The sequence below is a fragment of the Amblyomma americanum genome, chromosome 3 (assembly GCF_052857255.1).
Source record: "Amblyomma americanum isolate KBUSLIRL-KWMA chromosome 3, ASM5285725v1, whole genome shotgun sequence".
Taxonomy (NCBI): domain Eukaryota; kingdom Metazoa; phylum Arthropoda; class Arachnida; order Ixodida; family Ixodidae; genus Amblyomma; species Amblyomma americanum.
In genome coordinates, this window is record NC_135499.1 from 74,684,352 (window position 1) to 74,702,895 (window position 18,544).

Sequence of the window (18,544 nt, forward strand, 5' to 3'; positions counted from 1 at the left end):
AAGTGGCTCAAAAATTTGCGTTGGGAAAAGCCCGCATGCCTTGTGGAAGAGGACAGGAGGAAGATCAATGTGGCCCCTTGTTTCACAAGACGTCAAATGGGCGGAAATAACTGGCTCAAAAATTTGCGTTGGAAAATGCCCGCATGCACAGGGGAAGAGGATTGGAGGAAGATCGATGTGGTCCCCTGCTTTCACAAGATGTCAAATGGGCTTAAAAAAGTGGCTCAAAAATTTGCTTTGGGCAAAGCCCGCGTGCCCAGTGAAAGAGTATAGGAAGAAGATCGATGTGGTTCCCTGCTTTCACAAGATGTCACATGGGCTTAAAAAAGTGGCTTAAAATTTGCGTTTTAGGAAAGCCCACATGCCCAGTGGAAGAGGATAGGAGGAAGATCGATGTGGTCCCCTATTTTCACAAGGTGTCACATGGGATAAAAAATTGGCTGAAAAACTTTCGTTGCGAAGAGACGGATGCCCAGTGGAAGAGGATAGGAGGAAGATCGACGTGGTCCCCTACTTTCACCAGACGTCACATGGGCTGAAAAAAGTGGCTCAAAAATTTGCGTTGGGAAAAGCCCGCAGGCCCAGTGGAAGAGGATTGGAGGAATATCGATGTGATCTCCTACTTTTACAACATGCCACATGGGCGGAAATAAGTGGCTCAAAAATTTGCATTGGGAAAAGCCCGCATGTCCATTGGAAGAGGATAGCAGAAAGATCAATGTGGTCCCCTACGTTCACAAGGTGCCACATGGGATAAAAAATGTGGCTCAAAATTTGCTTTGCAAAGAGACCGCATGCCCAGTTGAAGAGGATAGGGGGAATTTCGATGTTGTCCCCTACTTTCACAAGACGTTACATGGGCTGAAAAAAGTGGCTCAACAATTTGAGTCGCGAAAAGCCCGCATGCCCAGTGGAAGAGGATAGGAGGATGATCGATGTGGTACCCTACTTTCAAAAGGCGTCACATGGGATCAAAAAAGTGGCTCGAAAATTTGCATTGCGAAGAGACCGCATGCCCAGTGGAAGAGGATAGGAGGAAGATCGATGTCGTCCCCTACTTTCACAAGACGTTACATGGGATGAAAAATCTGGCTCAAAATTTTGCGTTGCGAAGAGACCGCATGCCCTGTGGAAGAGGATAGGAGGTAGATCGATGTGGTCCCCCACATTCACAAGGCGTCACACAAGCTGAAAAAAGTGGCTCAAAAATTTGCGTTGCGAAGAGACCGCATGCCTAGTGGAAGAGAATAGGAGGAAGATCGATGTGTGTCTCCCACTTTCACAAAACGTCACATGGGATAAAAAAGTGACTCAAAAATTTGCGCTGCGAAGAGACCGCATGCCCAGTGGAAGATGATAGGAGGAAGATCGATGAGTTCCCATACTTTCACAAGGTGTCACAAGGGATATAAAAGTGGCTCAAAAATTCGCGATGAGAAGAGACCACATGGCCAGTGGAAGAGGATAGGAGGAAGATCGATGTGGTCCCCTACTTTCACAAGGCGTCACATGGGATAAAAAATGTCGCTCAAAAATTTGCGTTGCAAAGATACCGCATGCCCAGTGGAAGAGGGTAGGAGGAAGATCGATGTGGTACCCTACTTTCACAAGACGTTACATGGGCTGAAAACGTGGCTCAAAAATTTGCGTTGCGAAGAGACCGCATGCCCAGTGGAAGAGGATAGGAGGAAGATAGATGTGGTCCCCTATTTTCAAATGGCGTCACATGGGATAAAAAATTGGCTCAAAAATTTTCGTTGCGAAGAGACCGCATGCCCAGTGGAAGAGGTAAGGAAGATGATCGTTGAGGTTCCCTACTATCACTAGACGTTACATGCGCTGAAATAAGTGGCTCAAAAATTTGCGTTGCGAAGAGACAGCATGCCCAGTGGAAGAGAATAGGAGGAAGATCGATATGTTCCCATACTTTCACAGGGCGTCACATGGGATAAAAAAAAGCGGCTCAAAAATTTGTGTTGCGAAGAGACCGCATGCCCAGTGGAAGAAGATAAGAGTAAGATCGGTGTGGTCCCCTACTTTCTCAAGGCTTTATATGGGATAAAAAAAGTGGCTCGAAAATTTGCGTTGCGAAGAGACAGCACGCCCAGTGGAAGATGATAGGCGGAAAATCGATGTGGTCCCCTACTTTCACAAGGCGTCACATGGGATAAAGGAATGTGGCTCAAAAATTTGTGTTGCGAAGAGGCCGCATGCCCAGTGGAAGAGGATAGGAGGAATATCGATGTGGTTTCCTACTTTCACAAGGCGTCACATGGGATAAAAAAGTGGCTCAAAAACTCGCGTTGCGAAGAGACCGAATGCCCAGTGGAAGAGGATAGGGGGAAGATCGTTGTGGTCCCCTACTTTCACAAGGCGTCACATGGGATAAAAGAATGTGGCTCAAAAATTTGTGTTGCGAAGAGGCCGCATGCCCTGTGGAAGAGGATAGGAGGAATATCGATGTGGTTCCCTACTTTCACAAGGCGTCACATGGGATAAAAAAAGTAGCTCAAAAATTTTGCGTTGCGAAGAGACCGCATGCCCAGTGGAAGTGGATAGGAGGAAGATCGATGTGGTCCCCTACCTTCACGAGGCGTCACAAGCATAAACAAAGTGGCTCAAAAATTTGCGTTGCGAAGAGACAGCATGTCCAGCGGAAGAGGATAGGAGGAAGATCGATATGTTCCCATACTTTCACAAGGCGTCACATGGGATAAAAAAGTGGCTCAAAAATTTGCGTTGGGAAGAGACCGCATGCCCAGTGTAAGAGAATAGGAGGAAGATCAATGTGGTCCTCTACATTAACAAGATGTTGCATGGGCTGAAAAAAGTTGCTCAAAAATTAGCGTTGCGAAGAGACCGCATGCCCAGTGGAAAAGGATAGGAGGAAGCTCGATGTGGTCCCCTACTTTCACAAGATGTTGCATGGGCTGAAAAAAGTTGCTCAAAAATTAGCGTTGCGAAGAGACCGCATGCCCAGTGGAAGAGGATAGGAGGAAGATCGATTAGGTCCCCTACTTTCACAAGGCGTCACATGGGATAAAAAATGTGGCTCAAAAATTTCCCTTGCGAAGAGACCGCATGCCCAGTGGAAGAGGATACGAGGAATGTCGATGTGGTCCCCTACATTCAGAAGACGTTACATGGGCTGAAAAAAGTGGCTAAAAATTTTGTGTTGCGAAGAGACCGCATGCCCAGTGGAAGAGGATAGGAGCAAGATCGATGTGGTCCCCTACTTGCACAAGGCGTCACATGGGATAAAAAAAGTGGCTCAATAATTTGCGTTGCGAAGAGACCGCATGCCCAGTGGAAGAGCACAGGAGGAAGATCGATGTGGTCTCCTACTTTCACAACACGTCACATGGGCGGAAATAAGTGGCTAAAAAATTTGCGTTGGGAAAAGCCCGCATGCCTTGTGGAAGAGGACAGGAGGAAGATCAATGTGGCCCCTTGTTTCACAAGACGTTAATGGGCGTAAATAACTGGCTCAAAAATTTGCGTTGGAAAATGCCCGCATGCACAGTGGAAGAGGATTGGAGGAAGATCGATGTGGTCCCCTGCTTTCACAAGATGTCAAATGGGCTTAAAAAAGTGGCTCAAAAATTTGCTTTGGGCGAAGCCCGCGTGCCCAGTGAAAGAGTATAGGAAGAAGATCGATGTGGTTCCCTGCTTTCACAAGATGTCACATGGGCTTAAAAAAGTGGCTCAAAAATTTGCTTTGGGCAAAGCCCGCGTGCCCAGTGAAAGAGTATAGGAAGAAGATCGATGTGGTTCCCTGCTTTCACAAGATGTCACATGGGCTTAAAAAAGTGGCTTAAAATTTGCGTTTTAGGAAAGCCCACTAGCCCAGTGGAAGAGGATAGGAGGAAGATAGATGTGGTTCCCTACCTTCACAAGGCGTCACATGGGATAAAAAAGCGGCTCAAAAACTTGCGTTGCGAAGAGACCGAATGCCCAGTGGAAGAGGATAGGGGGAAGATCGTTGTGGTCCCCTACTTTCACAAGGCGTCACATGGGATAAAAGAATGTGGCTCAAAAATTTGTGTTGCGAAGAGGCCGCATGCCCAGTGGAAGAGGATAGGAGGAATATCGATGTGGTCCCCTACTTTCACAAGGCGTCACATGGGATAAAAGAATGTGGCTCAAAAATTTGTGTTGCGAAGAGGCCGCATGCCCAGTGGAAGAGGATAGGAGGAAGATCGATTAGGTCCCCTACTTTCACAAGGCGTCACAAGGGATAAAAAATGTGGCTCAAAAATTTCCCTTGCGAAGAGACCGCATGCCCAGTGGAAGACGATAGGAGGAAGATCGATGTGGTCCCCTACTTGCACAAGGCGTCACATGGAATAAAAAAAGTGGCTCAATAATTTGCGTTGCGAAGAGAACGCATGCCCAGTGGAAGAGCATAGGAGGAAGGTCGATGTGGTCTCCTACTTTCACAACACGTCACATGGGCGGAAATAAGTGGCTCAAAAATTTGCGTTGGGAAAAGCCCGCATGCCTTGTGGAAGAGGACAGGAGGAAGATCAATGTGGCCCCTTGTTTCACAAGACGTCAAATGGGCGGAAATAACTGGCTCAAAAATTTGCGTTGGAAAATGCCCGCATGCACTGTGAAAGAGGATTGGAGGAAGATCGATGTGGTCCCCTGCTTTCACAAGATGTCAAATGGGCTTAAAAAAGTGGCTCAAAAATTTGCTTTGGGCAAAGCCTGTGTGCCCAGTGAAAGAGTATAGGAAGAAGGTCGATGTGGTTCCCTGCTTTCACAAGATGTTACATGGGCTTGAAAAAGTGGCTTAAAATTTGCGTTTTAGGAAAGCCCACATGCCCAGTGGAAGAGGATAGGAGGAAGATCGATGTGGTCCCCCACTTTCACAAGGCGTCACATGGGATAAAAAAATGGCTCAAAAATTTGTGTTGCGAAGCGACTGTATGCCCAGTGGAAGGGGATAAGAGTAAGATCGATGTGGTCCCCTACTTTCTCAAGGCGTTATATGGGATAAAAAAAGTGGCTCGAAAATTTGCGTTGCGAAGAGACAGCACGCCCCGTGGAAGATGATAGGCGGAAAATCGATGTGGTCCCCTACTTTCACAAATCGTCACAAGAGATAAAAAGTGGCTCAAAAACTTTCGGTTCGAAGAGACCGAATGCCCAGTGGAAGAGGATAGGGGGAAGATCGTTGTAGTTCCCTACTTTCACAAGGCGTCTCACGCGATAAAAGAATGTGGCTCAAAAATTTGTGTTGCGACGTGGCCGCATGCCCAGTGGAAGAGGATAGGAGGAATATCGATGTGGTTCCCTACTTTCACAATGTGTCACATGAGCTGAAAAAAGGGGTTCGAAAATTTGCGTTGGGAAAAGCCCGCATGCCCAGTGGAAGAGGATAGGAGGAAGATCGATGTGGTCTCCTACATTTACAACATGTCACATGGGCGGAAATAAGTGGCTCAAAAATTTGCGTTGCGAAGAGACAGCATGTCCAGCGGAAGAGGATAGGAGGAAGGTCGATGTCGTGCCCTACTTTCACAAGGCGTTACATGGGATAAAAAAGTGGCTCAAAAACTTTCGGTTCGAAGAGACCGAATGCCCAGTGGAAGAGGATAGGGGGAAGATCGTTGTGGTTCCCTACTTTCACAAGGCGTCTCACGGGATAAAAGAATGTGGCTCAAAAATTTGTGTTGCGAAGTGGCCGCATGCCCAGTGGAAGAGGATAGGAGGAATATCGATGTGGTTCCCTACTTTCACAATGTGTCACATGAGCTGAAAAAAGGTGTTCGAAAATTTGCGTTGGGAAAAGCCCGCATGCCCAGTGGAAGAGGATAGGAGGAAGATCGATGTGGTCTCCTACATTTACAACATGTCACATGGGCGGAATTAGGTGGCTCAAAAATTTGCGTTGCGAAGAGACAGCATGTCCAGCGGAAGAGGATAGGAGGAAGATCGATATGTTCCCATACTTTCACAAGGCGTCACCTGGGATAAAAAATGTGGCTCAAAAATTTCCCTTGCGAAGAGACCGCATGCCCAGTGGAAGAGGATACGAGGAATGTCGATGTGGTCCCCTACATTCACAAGACGTTACATGGGCTAAAAAAAGTGGCTAAAAAATTTGTGTTGCGAAGAGACCGCATGCCCAGTGGAAGAGGATAGGAGCAAGATCGATGTGGTCCCCTACTTTCACAAGGCGTCACATGGGTTAAAAAAGTGGCTAAAAACTGCGTTGCGAAGAGACCGCATGTCCAGTGGAAGACGATAGGAGGAAGATCGATGTGGTCCCCTACTTGCACAAGGCGTCACATGGGATAAAAAAAGTGGCTCAATAATTTGCGTTGCGAAGAGACCGCATGCCCAGTGGAAGAGCACAGGAGGAAGATCGATGTGGTCTCCTACTTTCACAACACGTCACATGGGCGGAAATAAGTGGCTAAAAAATTTGCGTTGGGAAAAGCCCGCATGCCTTGTGGAAGAGGACAGGAGGAAGATCAATGTGGCCCCTTGTTTCACAAGACGTTAATGGGCGTAAATAACTGGCTCAAAAATTTGCGTTGGAAAATGCCCGCATGCACAGTGGAAGAGGATTGGAGGAAGATCGATGTGGTCCCCTGCTTTCACAAGATGTCAAATGGGCTTAAAAAAGTGGCTCAAAAATTTGCTTTGGGCGAAGCCCGCGTGCCCAGTGAAAGAGTATAGGAAGAAGATCGATGTGGTTCCCTGCTTTCACAAGATGTCACATGGGCTTAAAAAAGTGGCTCAAAAATTTGCTTTGGGCAAAGCCCGCGTGCCCAGTGAAAGAGTATAGGAAGAAGATCGATGTGGTTCCCTGCTTTCACAAGATGTCACATGGGCTTAAAAAAGTGGCTTAAAATTTGCGTTTTAGGAAAGCCCACTAGCCCAGTGGAAGAGGATAGGAGGAAGATAGATGTGGTTCCCTACCTTCACAAGGCGTCACATGGGATAAAAAAGCGGCTCAAAAACTTGCGTTGCGAAGAGACCGAATGCCCAGTGGAAGAGGATAGGGGGAAGATCGTTGTGGTCCCCTACTTTCACAAGGCGTCACATGGGATAAAAGAATGTGGCTCAAAAATTTGTGTTGCGAAGAGGCCGCATGCCCAGTGGAAGAGGATAGGAGGAATATCGATGTGGTCCCCTACTTTCACAAGGCGTCACATGGGATAAAAGAATGTGGCTCAAAAATTTGTGTTGCGAAGAGGCCGCATGCCCAGTGGAAGAGGATAGGAGGAAGATCGATTAGGTCCCCTACTTTCACAAGGCGTCACAAGGGATAAAAAATGTGGCTCAAAAATTTCCCTTGCGAAGAGACCGCATGCCCAGTGGAAGACGATAGGAGGAAGATCGATGTGGTCCCCTACTTGCACAAGGCGTCACATGGAATAAAAAAAGTGGCTCAATAATTTGCGTTGCGAAGAGAACGCATGCCCAGTGGAAGAGCATAGGAGGAAGGTCGATGTGGTCTCCTACTTTCACAACACGTCACATGGGCGGAAATAAGTGGCTCAAAAATTTGCGTTGGGAAAAGCCCGCATGCCTTGTGGAAGAGGACAGGAGGAAGATCAATGTGGCCCCTTGTTTCACAAGACGTCAAATGGGCGGAAATAACTGGCTCAAAAATTTGCGTTGGAAAATGCCCGCATGCACTGTGAAAGAGGATTGGAGGAAGATCGATGTGGTCCCCTGCTTTCACAAGATGTCAAATGGGCTTAAAAAAGTGGCTCAAAAATTTGCTTTGGGCAAAGCCTGTGTGCCCAGTGAAAGAGTATAGGAAGAAGGTCGATGTGGTTCCCTGCTTTCACAAGATGTTACATGGGCTTGAAAAAGTGGCTTAAAATTTGCGTTTTAGGAAAGCCCACATGCCCAGTGGAAGAGGATAGGAGGAAGATCGATGTGGTCCCCCACTTTCACAAGGCGTCACATGGGATAAAAAAATGGCTCAAAAATTTGTGTTGCGAAGCGACTGTATGCCCAGTGGAAGGGGATAAGAGTAAGATCGATGTGGTCCCCTACTTTCTCAAGGCGTTATATGGGATAAAAAAAGTGGCTCGAAAATTTGCGTTGCGAAGAGACAGCACGCCCCGTGGAAGATGATAGGCGGAAAATCGATGTGGTCCCCTACTTTCACAAATCGTCACAAGAGATAAAAAGTGGCTCAAAAACTTTCGGTTCGAAGAGACCGAATGCCCAGTGGAAGAGGATAGGGGGAAGATCGTTGTAGTTCCCTACTTTCACAAGGCGTCTCACGCGATAAAAGAATGTGGCTCAAAAATTTGTGTTGCGACGTGGCCGCATGCCCAGTGGAAGAGGATAGGAGGAATATCGATGTGGTTCCCTACTTTCACAATGTGTCACATGAGCTGAAAAAAGGGGTTCGAAAATTTGCGTTGGGAAAAGCCCGCATGCCCAGTGGAAGAGGATAGGAGGAAGATCGATGTGGTCTCCTACATTTACAACATGTCACATGGGCGGAAATAAGTGGCTCAAAAATTTGCGTTGCGAAGAGACAGCATGTCCAGCGGAAGAGGATAGGAGGAAGGTCGATGTCGTGCCCTACTTTCACAAGGCGTTACATGGGATAAAAAAGTGGCTCAAAAACTTTCGGTTCGAAGAGACCGAATGCCCAGTGGAAGAGGATAGGGGGAAGATCGTTGTGGTTCCCTACTTTCACAAGGCGTCTCACGGGATAAAAGAATGTGGCTCAAAAATTTGTGTTGCGAAGTGGCCGCATGCCCAGTGGAAGAGGATAGGAGGAATATCGATGTGGTTCCCTACTTTCACAATGTGTCACATGAGCTGAAAAAAGGTGTTCGAAAATTTGCGTTGGGAAAAGCCCGCATGCCCAGTGGAAGAGGATAGGAGGAAGATCGATGTGGTCTCCTACATTTACAACATGTCACATGGGCGGAATTAGGTGGCTCAAAAATTTGCGTTGCGAAGAGACAGCATGTCCAGCGGAAGAGGATAGGAGGAAGATCGATATGTTCCCATACTTTCACAAGGCGTCACCTGGGATAAAAAATGTGGCTCAAAAATTTCCCTTGCGAAGAGACCGCATGCCCAGTGGAAGAGGATACGAGGAATGTCGATGTGGTCCCCTACATTCACAAGACGTTACATGGGCTAAAAAAAGTGGCTAAAAAATTTGTGTTGCGAAGAGACCGCATGCCCAGTGGAAGAGGATAGGAGCAAGATCGATGTGGTCCCCTACTTTCACAAGGCGTCACATGGGTTAAAAAAGTGGCTAAAAACTGCGTTGCGAAGAGACCGCATGTCCAGTGGAAGACGATAGGAGGAAGATCGATGTGGTCCCCTACTTGCACAAGGCGTCACATGGGATAAAAAAAGTGGCTCAATAATTTGCGTTGCGAAGAGACCGCATGCCCAGTGGAAGAGCATAGGAGGAAGATCGATGTGGTCTCCTACTTTCACAACACGTCACATGGGCGGAAATAAGTGGCTCAAAAATTTGCGTTGGGAAAAGCCCGCATGCCTTGTGGAAGAGGACAGGAGGAAGATCAATGTGGCCCCTTGTTTCACAAGACGTCAAATGGGCGGAAATAACTGGCTCAAAAATTTGCGTTGGAAAATGCCCGCATGCACAGGGGAAGAGGATTGGAGGAAGATCGATGTGGTCCCCTGCTTTCACAAGATGTCAAATGGGCTTAAAAAAGTGGCTCAAAAATTTGCTTTGGGCAAAGCCTGCGTGCCCAGTGAAAGAGTATAGGAAGAAGATCGATGTGGTTCCCTGCTTTCACAAGATGTCACATGGGCTTAAAAAAGTGGCTTGAAATTTGCGTTTTAGGAAAGCCCACATGCCCAGTGGAAGAGGATAGGAGGAAGATCGATGTGGTCCCCTATTTTCACAAGGTGTCACATGGGATAAAAAATTGGCTAAAAAACTTTCGTTGCGAAGAGACGGATGCCCAGTGGAAGAGGATAGGAGGAAGATCGACGTGGTCCCCTACTTTCACCAGACGTCACATGGGCTGAAAAAAGTGGCTCAAAAATTTGCGTTGGGAAAAGCCCGCAGGCCCAGTGGAAGAGGATTGGAGGAAGATCGATGTGATCTCCTACTTTTACAACATGCCACATGGGCGGAAATAAGTGGCTCAAAATTTGCATTGGGAAAAGCCCGCATGTCCATTGGAAGAGGATAGCAGAAAGATCAATGTGGTCCCCTACGTTCACAAGGTGCCACATGGGATAAAAAATGTGGCTCAAAATTTGCTTTGCAAAGAGACCGCATGCCCAGTTGAAGAGGATAGGGGGAATTTCGATGTTGTCCCCTACTTTCACAAGACGTTACATGGGCTGCAAAAAGTGGATCAACAATTTGAGTCGCGAAAAGCCCGCATGCCCAGTGGTAGAGGATAGGAGGGTGATCGATGTGGTACCCTACTTTCACAAGGCGTCACATGGGATCAAAAAAGTGGCTCGAAATTTTGCATTGCGAAGAGACCGCATGCCCAGTGGAAGAGGATAGGAGGAAGATCGATGTCTTCCCCTACTTTCACAAGACGTTACATGGGCTGAAAAATCTGGCTCAAAGTTTTGCGTTGCGAAGAGACCGCATGCCCTGTGGAAGAGGATAGGAGGTAGATCGATGTGGTCCCCCACATTCACAAGGCGTCACACAAGCTGAAAAAAGTGGCTCAAAAATTTGCGTTGCGAAGAGACCGCATGCCCAGTGGAAGAGAAAACGAGGAAGATCGATGTGGTCTCCCACTTTCACAAAACGTCACATGGGATAAAAAAAGTGGCTCAAAAATTTGCGCTGCGAAGAGACCGCATGCCCAGTGGAAGATGATAGGAGGAAGATCGATGAGTTCCCCTACTTTCACAAGGTGTTACAAGGGATATAAAAGTGGCTCAAAAATTCGCGATGAGAAGAGACCACATGGCCAGTGGAAGAGGATAGGAGGAAGATCGATGTGGTCCCCTACTTTCACAAGGCGTCACATGGGATAAAAAATGTCGCTCAAAAATTTGCGTTGCAAAGATACCGCATGCCCAGTGGAAGAGGGTAGGAGGAAGATCGATGTGGTACCCTACTTTCACAAGACGTTACATGGGCTGAAAACGTGGCTCAAAAATTTGCGTTGCGAAGAGATCGCATGCCCAGTGGAAGAGGATAGGAGGAAGATAGATGTGGTCCCCTATTTTCAAATGGCGTCACATGGGATAAAAAATTGGCTCAATAATTTGCGTTGCGAAGAGACCGCATGCCCAGTGGAAGAGCATAGGAGGAAGATCGATGTGGTCTCCTACTTTCACAACACGTAACATGGGCGGAAATAAGTGGCTCAAAAATTTGCGTTGGGAAAAGCCCGCATGCCTTGTGGAAGAGGACAGGAGGAAGATCAATGTGGCCCCTTGTTTCACAAGACGTCAAATGGGCGGAAATAACTGGCTCAAAAATTTGCGTTAGAAAATGCCCGCATGCACAGTGGAAGAGGATTGGAGGAAGATCGATGTGGTCCCCTGCTTTCACAAGATGTCAAATGGGCTTAAAAAAGTGGCTCAAAAATTTGCTTTGGGCAAAGCCCGCGTGCCCAGTGAAAGAGTATAGGAAGAAGATCGATGTGGTTCCCTGCTTTCACAAGATGTCACATGGGCTTAAAAAAGTGGCTTAAAATTTGCGTTTTAGGAAAGCCCACATGCCCAGTGGAAGAGGATAGGAGGAAGATCGATGTGGTCCCCTATTTTCACAAGGTGTCACATGGGATAAAAAATTGGCTAAAAAACTTTCGTTGCGAAGAGACGGATGCCCAGTGGAAGAGGATAGGAGGAAGATCGACGTGGTCCCCTACTTTCACCAGACGTCACATGGGCTGAAAAAAGTGGCTCAAAAATTTGCGTTGGGAAAAGCCCGCAGGCCCAGTGGAAGAGGATTGGAGGAAGATCGATGTGATCTCCTACTTTTACAACATGCCACATGGGCGGAAATAAGTGGCTCAAAATTTGCATTGGGAAAAGCCCGCATGTCCATTGGAAGAGGATAGCAGAAAGATCAATGTGGTCCCCTACGTTCACAAGGTGCCACATGGGATAAAAAATGTGGCTCAAAATTTGCTTTGCAAAGAGACCGCATGCCCAGTTGAAGAGGATAGGGGGAATTTCGATGTTGTCCCCTACTTTCACAAGACGTTACATGGGCTGCAAAAAGTGGATCAACAATTTGAGTCGCGAAAAGCCCGCATGCCCAGTGGTAGAGGATAGGAGGGTGATCGATGTGGTACCCTACTTTCACAAGGCGTCACATGGGATCAAAAAAGTGGCTCGAAATTTTGCATTGCGAAGAGACCGCATGCCCAGTGGAAGAGGATAGGAGGAAGATCGATGTCTTCCCCTACTTTCACAAGACGTTACATGGGCTGAAAAATCTGGCTCAAAGTTTTGCGTTGCGAAGAGACCGCATGCCCTGTGGAAGAGGATAGGAGGTAGATCGATGTGGTCCCCCACATTCACAAGGCGTCACACAAGCTGAAAAAAGTGGCTCAAAAATTTGCGTTGCGAAGAGACCGCATGCCCAGTGGAAGAGAAAATGAGGAAGATCGATGTGGTCTCCCACTTTCACAAAACGTCACATGGGATAAAAAAAGTGGCTCAAAAATTTGCGCTGCGAAGAGACCGCATGCCCAGTGGAAGATGATAGGAGGAAGATCGATGAGTTCCCCTACTTTCACAAGGTGTTACAAGGGATATAAAAGTGGCTCAAAAATTCGCGATGAGAAGAGACCACATGGCCAGTGGAAGAGGATAGGAGGAAGATCGATGTGGTCCCCTACTTTCACAAGGCGTCACATGGGATAAAAAATGTCGCTCAAAAATTTGCGTTGCAAAGATACCGCATGCCCAGTGGAAGAGGGTAGGAGGAAGATCGATGTGGTACCCTACTTTCACAAGACGTTACATGGGCTGAAAACGTGGCTCAAAAATTTGCGTTGCGAAGAGATCGCATGCCCAGTGGAAGAGGATAGGAGGAAGATAGATGTGGTCCCCTATTTTCAAATGGCGTCACATGGGATAAAAAATTGGCTCAAAAATTTTCGTTGCGAAGAGACCGCATGCCCAGTGGAAGAGGTAAGGAAGATGATCGTTGAGGTTCCCTACTATCACTAGACGTTACATGCGCTGAAATAAGTGGCTGAAAAATTTGCGTTGCGAAGAGGCAGCATGCCCAGTGGAAGAGAATAGGAGGAAGATCGATATGTTCCCATACTTTCACAGGGCGTCACATGGGATAAAAAAAGCGGCTCAAAAATTTTTGTTGCGAAGAGACCGCACGCCCAGTGGAAGATGATAGGCGGAAAATCGATGTGGTCCCCTACTTTCACAAGGCGTCACATGGGATAAAGGAATGTGGCTCAAAAATTTGTGTTGCGAAGAGGCCGCATGCCCAGTGGAAGAGGATAGGAGGAATATTGATGTGGTTCCCTACTTTCACAAGGCGTCACATGGGATAAAAAAGTGACTCAAAAACTCGCGTTGCGAAGAGACCGAATGCCCAGTGGAAGAGGATAGGGGGAAGATCGTTGTGGTCCCCTACTTTCACAAGGCGTCACATGGGATAAAAAAAGTAGCTCAAAAATTTTGCGTTGCGAAGAGACCGCATGCCCAGTGGAAGTGGATAGGAGGAAGATCGATGTGGTCCCCTACCTTCACAAGGCGTCACAAGCATAAAAAAAGTGGCTCAAAAATTTGCGTTGCGAAGAGACAGCATGTCCAGCGGAAGAGGATAGGTGGAAGATCGATATGTTCCCATACTTTCACAAGGCGTCACATGGAATAAAAAAGTGGCTCAAAAATTTGTGTTGCGAAGAGACCGCATGCCAAGTGGAAGAGCATAGGAGGAAGATCGATATGGTCCCTTACTTTGACAAGTCGTCACATGAGATTAAATATTGTGGCTCAAAAATTTGCGTTGGGAAGAGACCGCATGCCCAGCGTAAGAGAATAGGAGGAAGATCAATGTGGTCCTCTACTTTCACAAGGCGTCACAAGGGCTGAAAAAAGTGGCTGAAAAATTTGTGTTGCGAAGAGACCGCATGCCCAGTGGAAAAGGATAGGAGGAAGCTCGATGTGGTCCCCTACTTTTACAAGATGTTGCATGGGCTGAAAAAAGTTGCTCAAAAATTAGCGTTGCGAAGAGACCGCATGCCCAGTGGAAGAGGATGGGAGGAAGATCGATTAGGTCCCCTACTTTCACAAGGCGTCACATGGGATAAAAAATGTGGCTCAAAAATTTCCCTTGCGAAGAGACCGCATGCCCAGTGGAAGATGATACGAGGAATGTCGATGTGGTCCCCTACATTCAGAAGACGTTACATGGGCTGAAAAAAGTGGTTAAAAATTTGTGTTGCGAAGAGACCGCATGCCCAGTGGAAGAGGATAGGAGCAAGATCGATGTGGTCCCCTACTTTCACAAGGCGTCACATGGGTTAAAAAAGTGGCTAAAAACTGCGTTGCGAAGAGACCGCATGTCCAGTGGAAGACGATAGGAGGAAGATCGATGTGGTCCCCTACTTGCACAAGGCGTCACATGGGATAAAAAAAGTGGCTCAATAATTTGCGTTGCGAAGAGACCGCATGCCCAGTGGAAGAGCATAGGAGGAAGATCGATGTGGTCTCCTACTTTCACAACACGTCACATGGGCGGAAATAAGTGGCTCAAAAATTTGCGTTGGGAAAAGCCCGCATGCCTTGTGGAAGAGGACAGGAGGAAGATCAATGTGGCCCCTTGTTTCACAAGACGTTAATGGGCGGAAATAAGTGGCTCAAAAATTTGCGTTGGAAAATGCCCGCATGCACAGTGAAAGAGGATTTGAGGAAGATCGATGTGGTCCCCTGCTTTCACAAGATGTCAAATGGGCTTAAAAAAGTGGCTCAAAAATTTGCTTTGGGCAAAGCCCGCGTGCCCAGTGAAAGAGTATAGGAAGAAGATCGATGTGGTTCCCTACCTTCACAAGGCGTCACATGGGATAAAAAAAGTGGCTCAAAAACTTGCGTTGCGAAGAGACCGAATGCCCAGTGGAAGATGATAGGGGGAAGATCGTTGTGGTCCCCTACTTTCACAAGGCGTCACATGGGATAAAAGAATGTGGCTCAAAAATTTGTGTTGCGAAGAGGCCGCATGCCCAGTGGAAGAGGATAGGAGGAATATCGATGTGGTTCCCTACTTTCACAAGGCGTCACATGATATAAAAAAAGTGGCTCAAAAATTTTGCGTTGCGAAGAGACCGCATGCCCAGTGGAAGCGGATAGGAGGAAGATCGATGTGGTCCGCTACCTTCACAAGGCGTCACATGGCATAAAAAAAGTAGCTCAAAAATTTGCGTTGCAAAGAGACAGCATGTCCAGCGGAAGAGGATAGGAGGAAGATCGATATGTTCCCATACTTTCACAAGGCGTCACATGGGATATAATAGTGGCTCAAAAATTTGTGTTGCGAAGAGACCGCATGCCAAGTGGAAGAGCATAGGAGGAAGATCGATATGGTCCCTTACTTTGACAATGCGTCACATGAGATTAAATATTGTGGCTCAAAAATTTGCGTTGGGAAGAGACCGCATGCCCAGTGTAAGAGATTAGGAGGAAGATCAATGTGGTCCTCTACTTTCACAAGGCGTCACATGGGCTAAAAAAAGTGGCTGAAAAATTTGTGTTGCGAAGAGACCGCATGCCCAGTGGAAAAGGATAGGAGGAATGTCGATGTGGTCCCCTACTCTCACAAGATGTTGCATGGGCTGAAAAAAGTTGCTCAGAAATTAGCGTTGCGAAGAGACCGCATGCCCAGTGGAAGAGGATATGAGGAAGATCGATTAGGTCCCCTACTTTCACAAGGCGTCACATGGGATAAAAAATGTGGCTCAAAAATTTCCCTTGCGAAGAGACCGCATGCCCAGTGGAAGACGATAGGAGGAAGATCGATGTGGTCCCCTACTTGCACAAGGCGTCACATGGGATAAAAAAAGTGGCTCAATAATTTGCGTTGCGAAGAGAACGCATGCCCAGTGGAAGAGCATAGGAGGAAGATCGATGTGGTCTCCTACTTTCACAACACGTCACATGGGCGGAAATAAGTGGCTCAAAAATTTGCGTTGGGAAAAGCCCGCATGCCTTGTGGAAGAGGACAGGAGGAAGATCAATGTGTCCCCTTGTTTCACAAGACGTCAAATGGGCGGAAATAACTGGCTCAAAAATTTGCGTTGGAAAATGCCCACATGCACTGTGAAAGAGGATTGGAGGAAGATCGATGTGGTCCCCTGCTTTCACAAGATGTCAAATGGGCTTAAAAAAGTGGCTCAAAAATTTGCTTTGCGCAAAGCCCGCGTGCCCAGTGAAAGAGTATAGGACGAAGGTCGATGTGGTTCCCTGCTTTCACAAGATGTTACATGGGCTTAAAAAAGTGGCTTAGAATTTGCGTTTTAGGAAAGCCCACATGCCCAGTGGAAGAGGATAGGAGGAAGATCGATGTGGTCCCCTATTTTCACAAGGTGTCACATGGGATAAAAAATTGGCTGAAAAACTTTCGTTGCGAAGAGACGCATGCCCAGTGGAAGAGGTAAGGAAGATGATCGATGAGGTTCCCTACTATCACTGGACGTTACATGCACTGAAAAAAAGTGGCTCAAAAATTTGCGTTGCGAAGAGACAGCATGCCCAGTGGAAGAGGATAGGAGGAAGATCGATATGTTCCCCCACTTTCACAAGGCGTCACATGGGATAAAAAAAGTGGCTCAAAAATTTGTGTTGCGAAGAGACTGTATGCCCAGTGGAAGGGGATAAAAGTAAGATCGATGTGGTCCCCTTCTTTCTCAAGGCGTTATATGGGATAAAAAAAGTGGCTCGAAAATTTGCGTTGCGAAGAGACCCCCAGTAGCACAAGGTGGCGGGCCCATGCGGGCCCGACATGGGTAATGAGGGCTGGTGGCTGCCCGCAATAAACCTACATGGGTCCCTCGTGGGCTCAATGCTGGCAAAAAAGTTTTGGGTTGCCCATTTTATGCCTGAGTGGGCCCCTCGTCAGCTACGCATGGGCTTAAAAAGAGCGGCCAGCCCACCTGGGTCCTACCACAGAAACATGCGGGCAACAGTGCGGGCTCTATCATGGCGAAGTGTGGGCAGCCCCTCTTGGGGCTGCCCCTGCAGCGCCTTGAGGAAACCACGGTGGTTTTGTGTGGGCAGAGAGATAGTATTCCCGCCTTCGCCCTACATGGGTCCTGTGTGGAAAATACAGGGGCTAAACTTTGGGCTGCACAGCGGCGAAGCGTTGTAGGCATGCACTTTGGGCTGTCTGAGCAATGCCTACATTGGTCCCGCATGGGCTAGGCGTGGGCACATTTGTCATTTCCGCATATTCCCCGCGCCTCTATCCTAAACAGGTTATGAAAGGGCTAAGTATGGGCTGTATGCATGCCACCACAGATACATGCGGGCAACAGTGCGGGCTCTATCATGGTTCAGTGTGGGCAGCCCCTCTTGGGGCTGCCCGTGCAGCGCCTTGAGGGAGCCACGGTGGTTTTGTGTGGGCAGAGAGATAGTATTCCCGCCTTCGGCCTACATGGGTCCTGTGTGGAAAATACAGGGGCTAAACTTTGGGCTGCACAGCGGCGAAGCGTTGTAGGCATGCAGTTTGGGCTGTCTGAGCAACGCCTACGTTGGTCCCGCATGGGCTAGGCGTGGGCACGTTTGTCATTTCCGCATCTTCCCCGCCTTTATCCTAACCAGGTTATGGAAGGGCTAAGCATGGGCTGCATGCAGTTCGTGTGCATAAAATATGGGGTTACTTAATGGTGAAGTGCGGGCAAACCCAATAGAGGCGGCCCCTGCAGCACCCACAAGGATCCAAGGAGGCTAGCTGCGTGTGGGCAAACATGCAATATTTCCGCCTACAGCCTACAAAGGCACTGCGTAGAAAATACGTGGACGGCGCATGGGCCTATATCAGCCATTCCCACACATTCCCTACATATCTGGTAGAAAAGGGCTATGTGTGGACTAGGCAGTGACAAAATGTGTGTGCGTGAACCTGGGCTATACGACGGTGAATTGCGGGCAACCGCGATGGGGGCTTGCCGTGCATCACTCTGACGACACTGTGTGTGGAAGCAGGAGTATATTTCAGCCTGTAGCCTTCGTAAGTCCTGCGTCGATTATTCTGGTGTTTGCGGTGCAGAAACATCACGCGTAATTTTACCGATCGTTGCCCGGCGACACCTATGGACATGTAGTTCCACTTACATTAGCCTGGCTGCATATCCTACATTACATGTAAAAGGGCTGCATGGGTACCACAGCGATGGAGCATGGGCGCATGGGTGAAGTGCAGGCATATATATATATGCTCAGTATATGGGCTGCCACTCAGCACGTTGATGAAGCCAGACGAATGTGGGCAAATAGCTTGCATTCCCGCCTTTAAGCTAAATATATTCTGCATAGAATATGCAATTAAGCATGTAATTTAAGTTATATGCGCTTCAAAATGGCAAAGCATATAGGTAGACGAATTCCGGCTGCCAGCAATAAC

At 47.7% G+C, this 18,544-nt stretch overlaps 1 protein-coding gene across 3 annotated transcripts in view; it reads right to left on the minus strand.

The window, feature by feature from the left end:
• Positions 1–18,544, minus strand: part of LOC144123075 (uncharacterized) — a 408,139-nt gene that overhangs the window by 93,247 nt on the left and 296,348 nt on the right. The gene's annotated exons all lie outside the window — the stretch shown is intronic.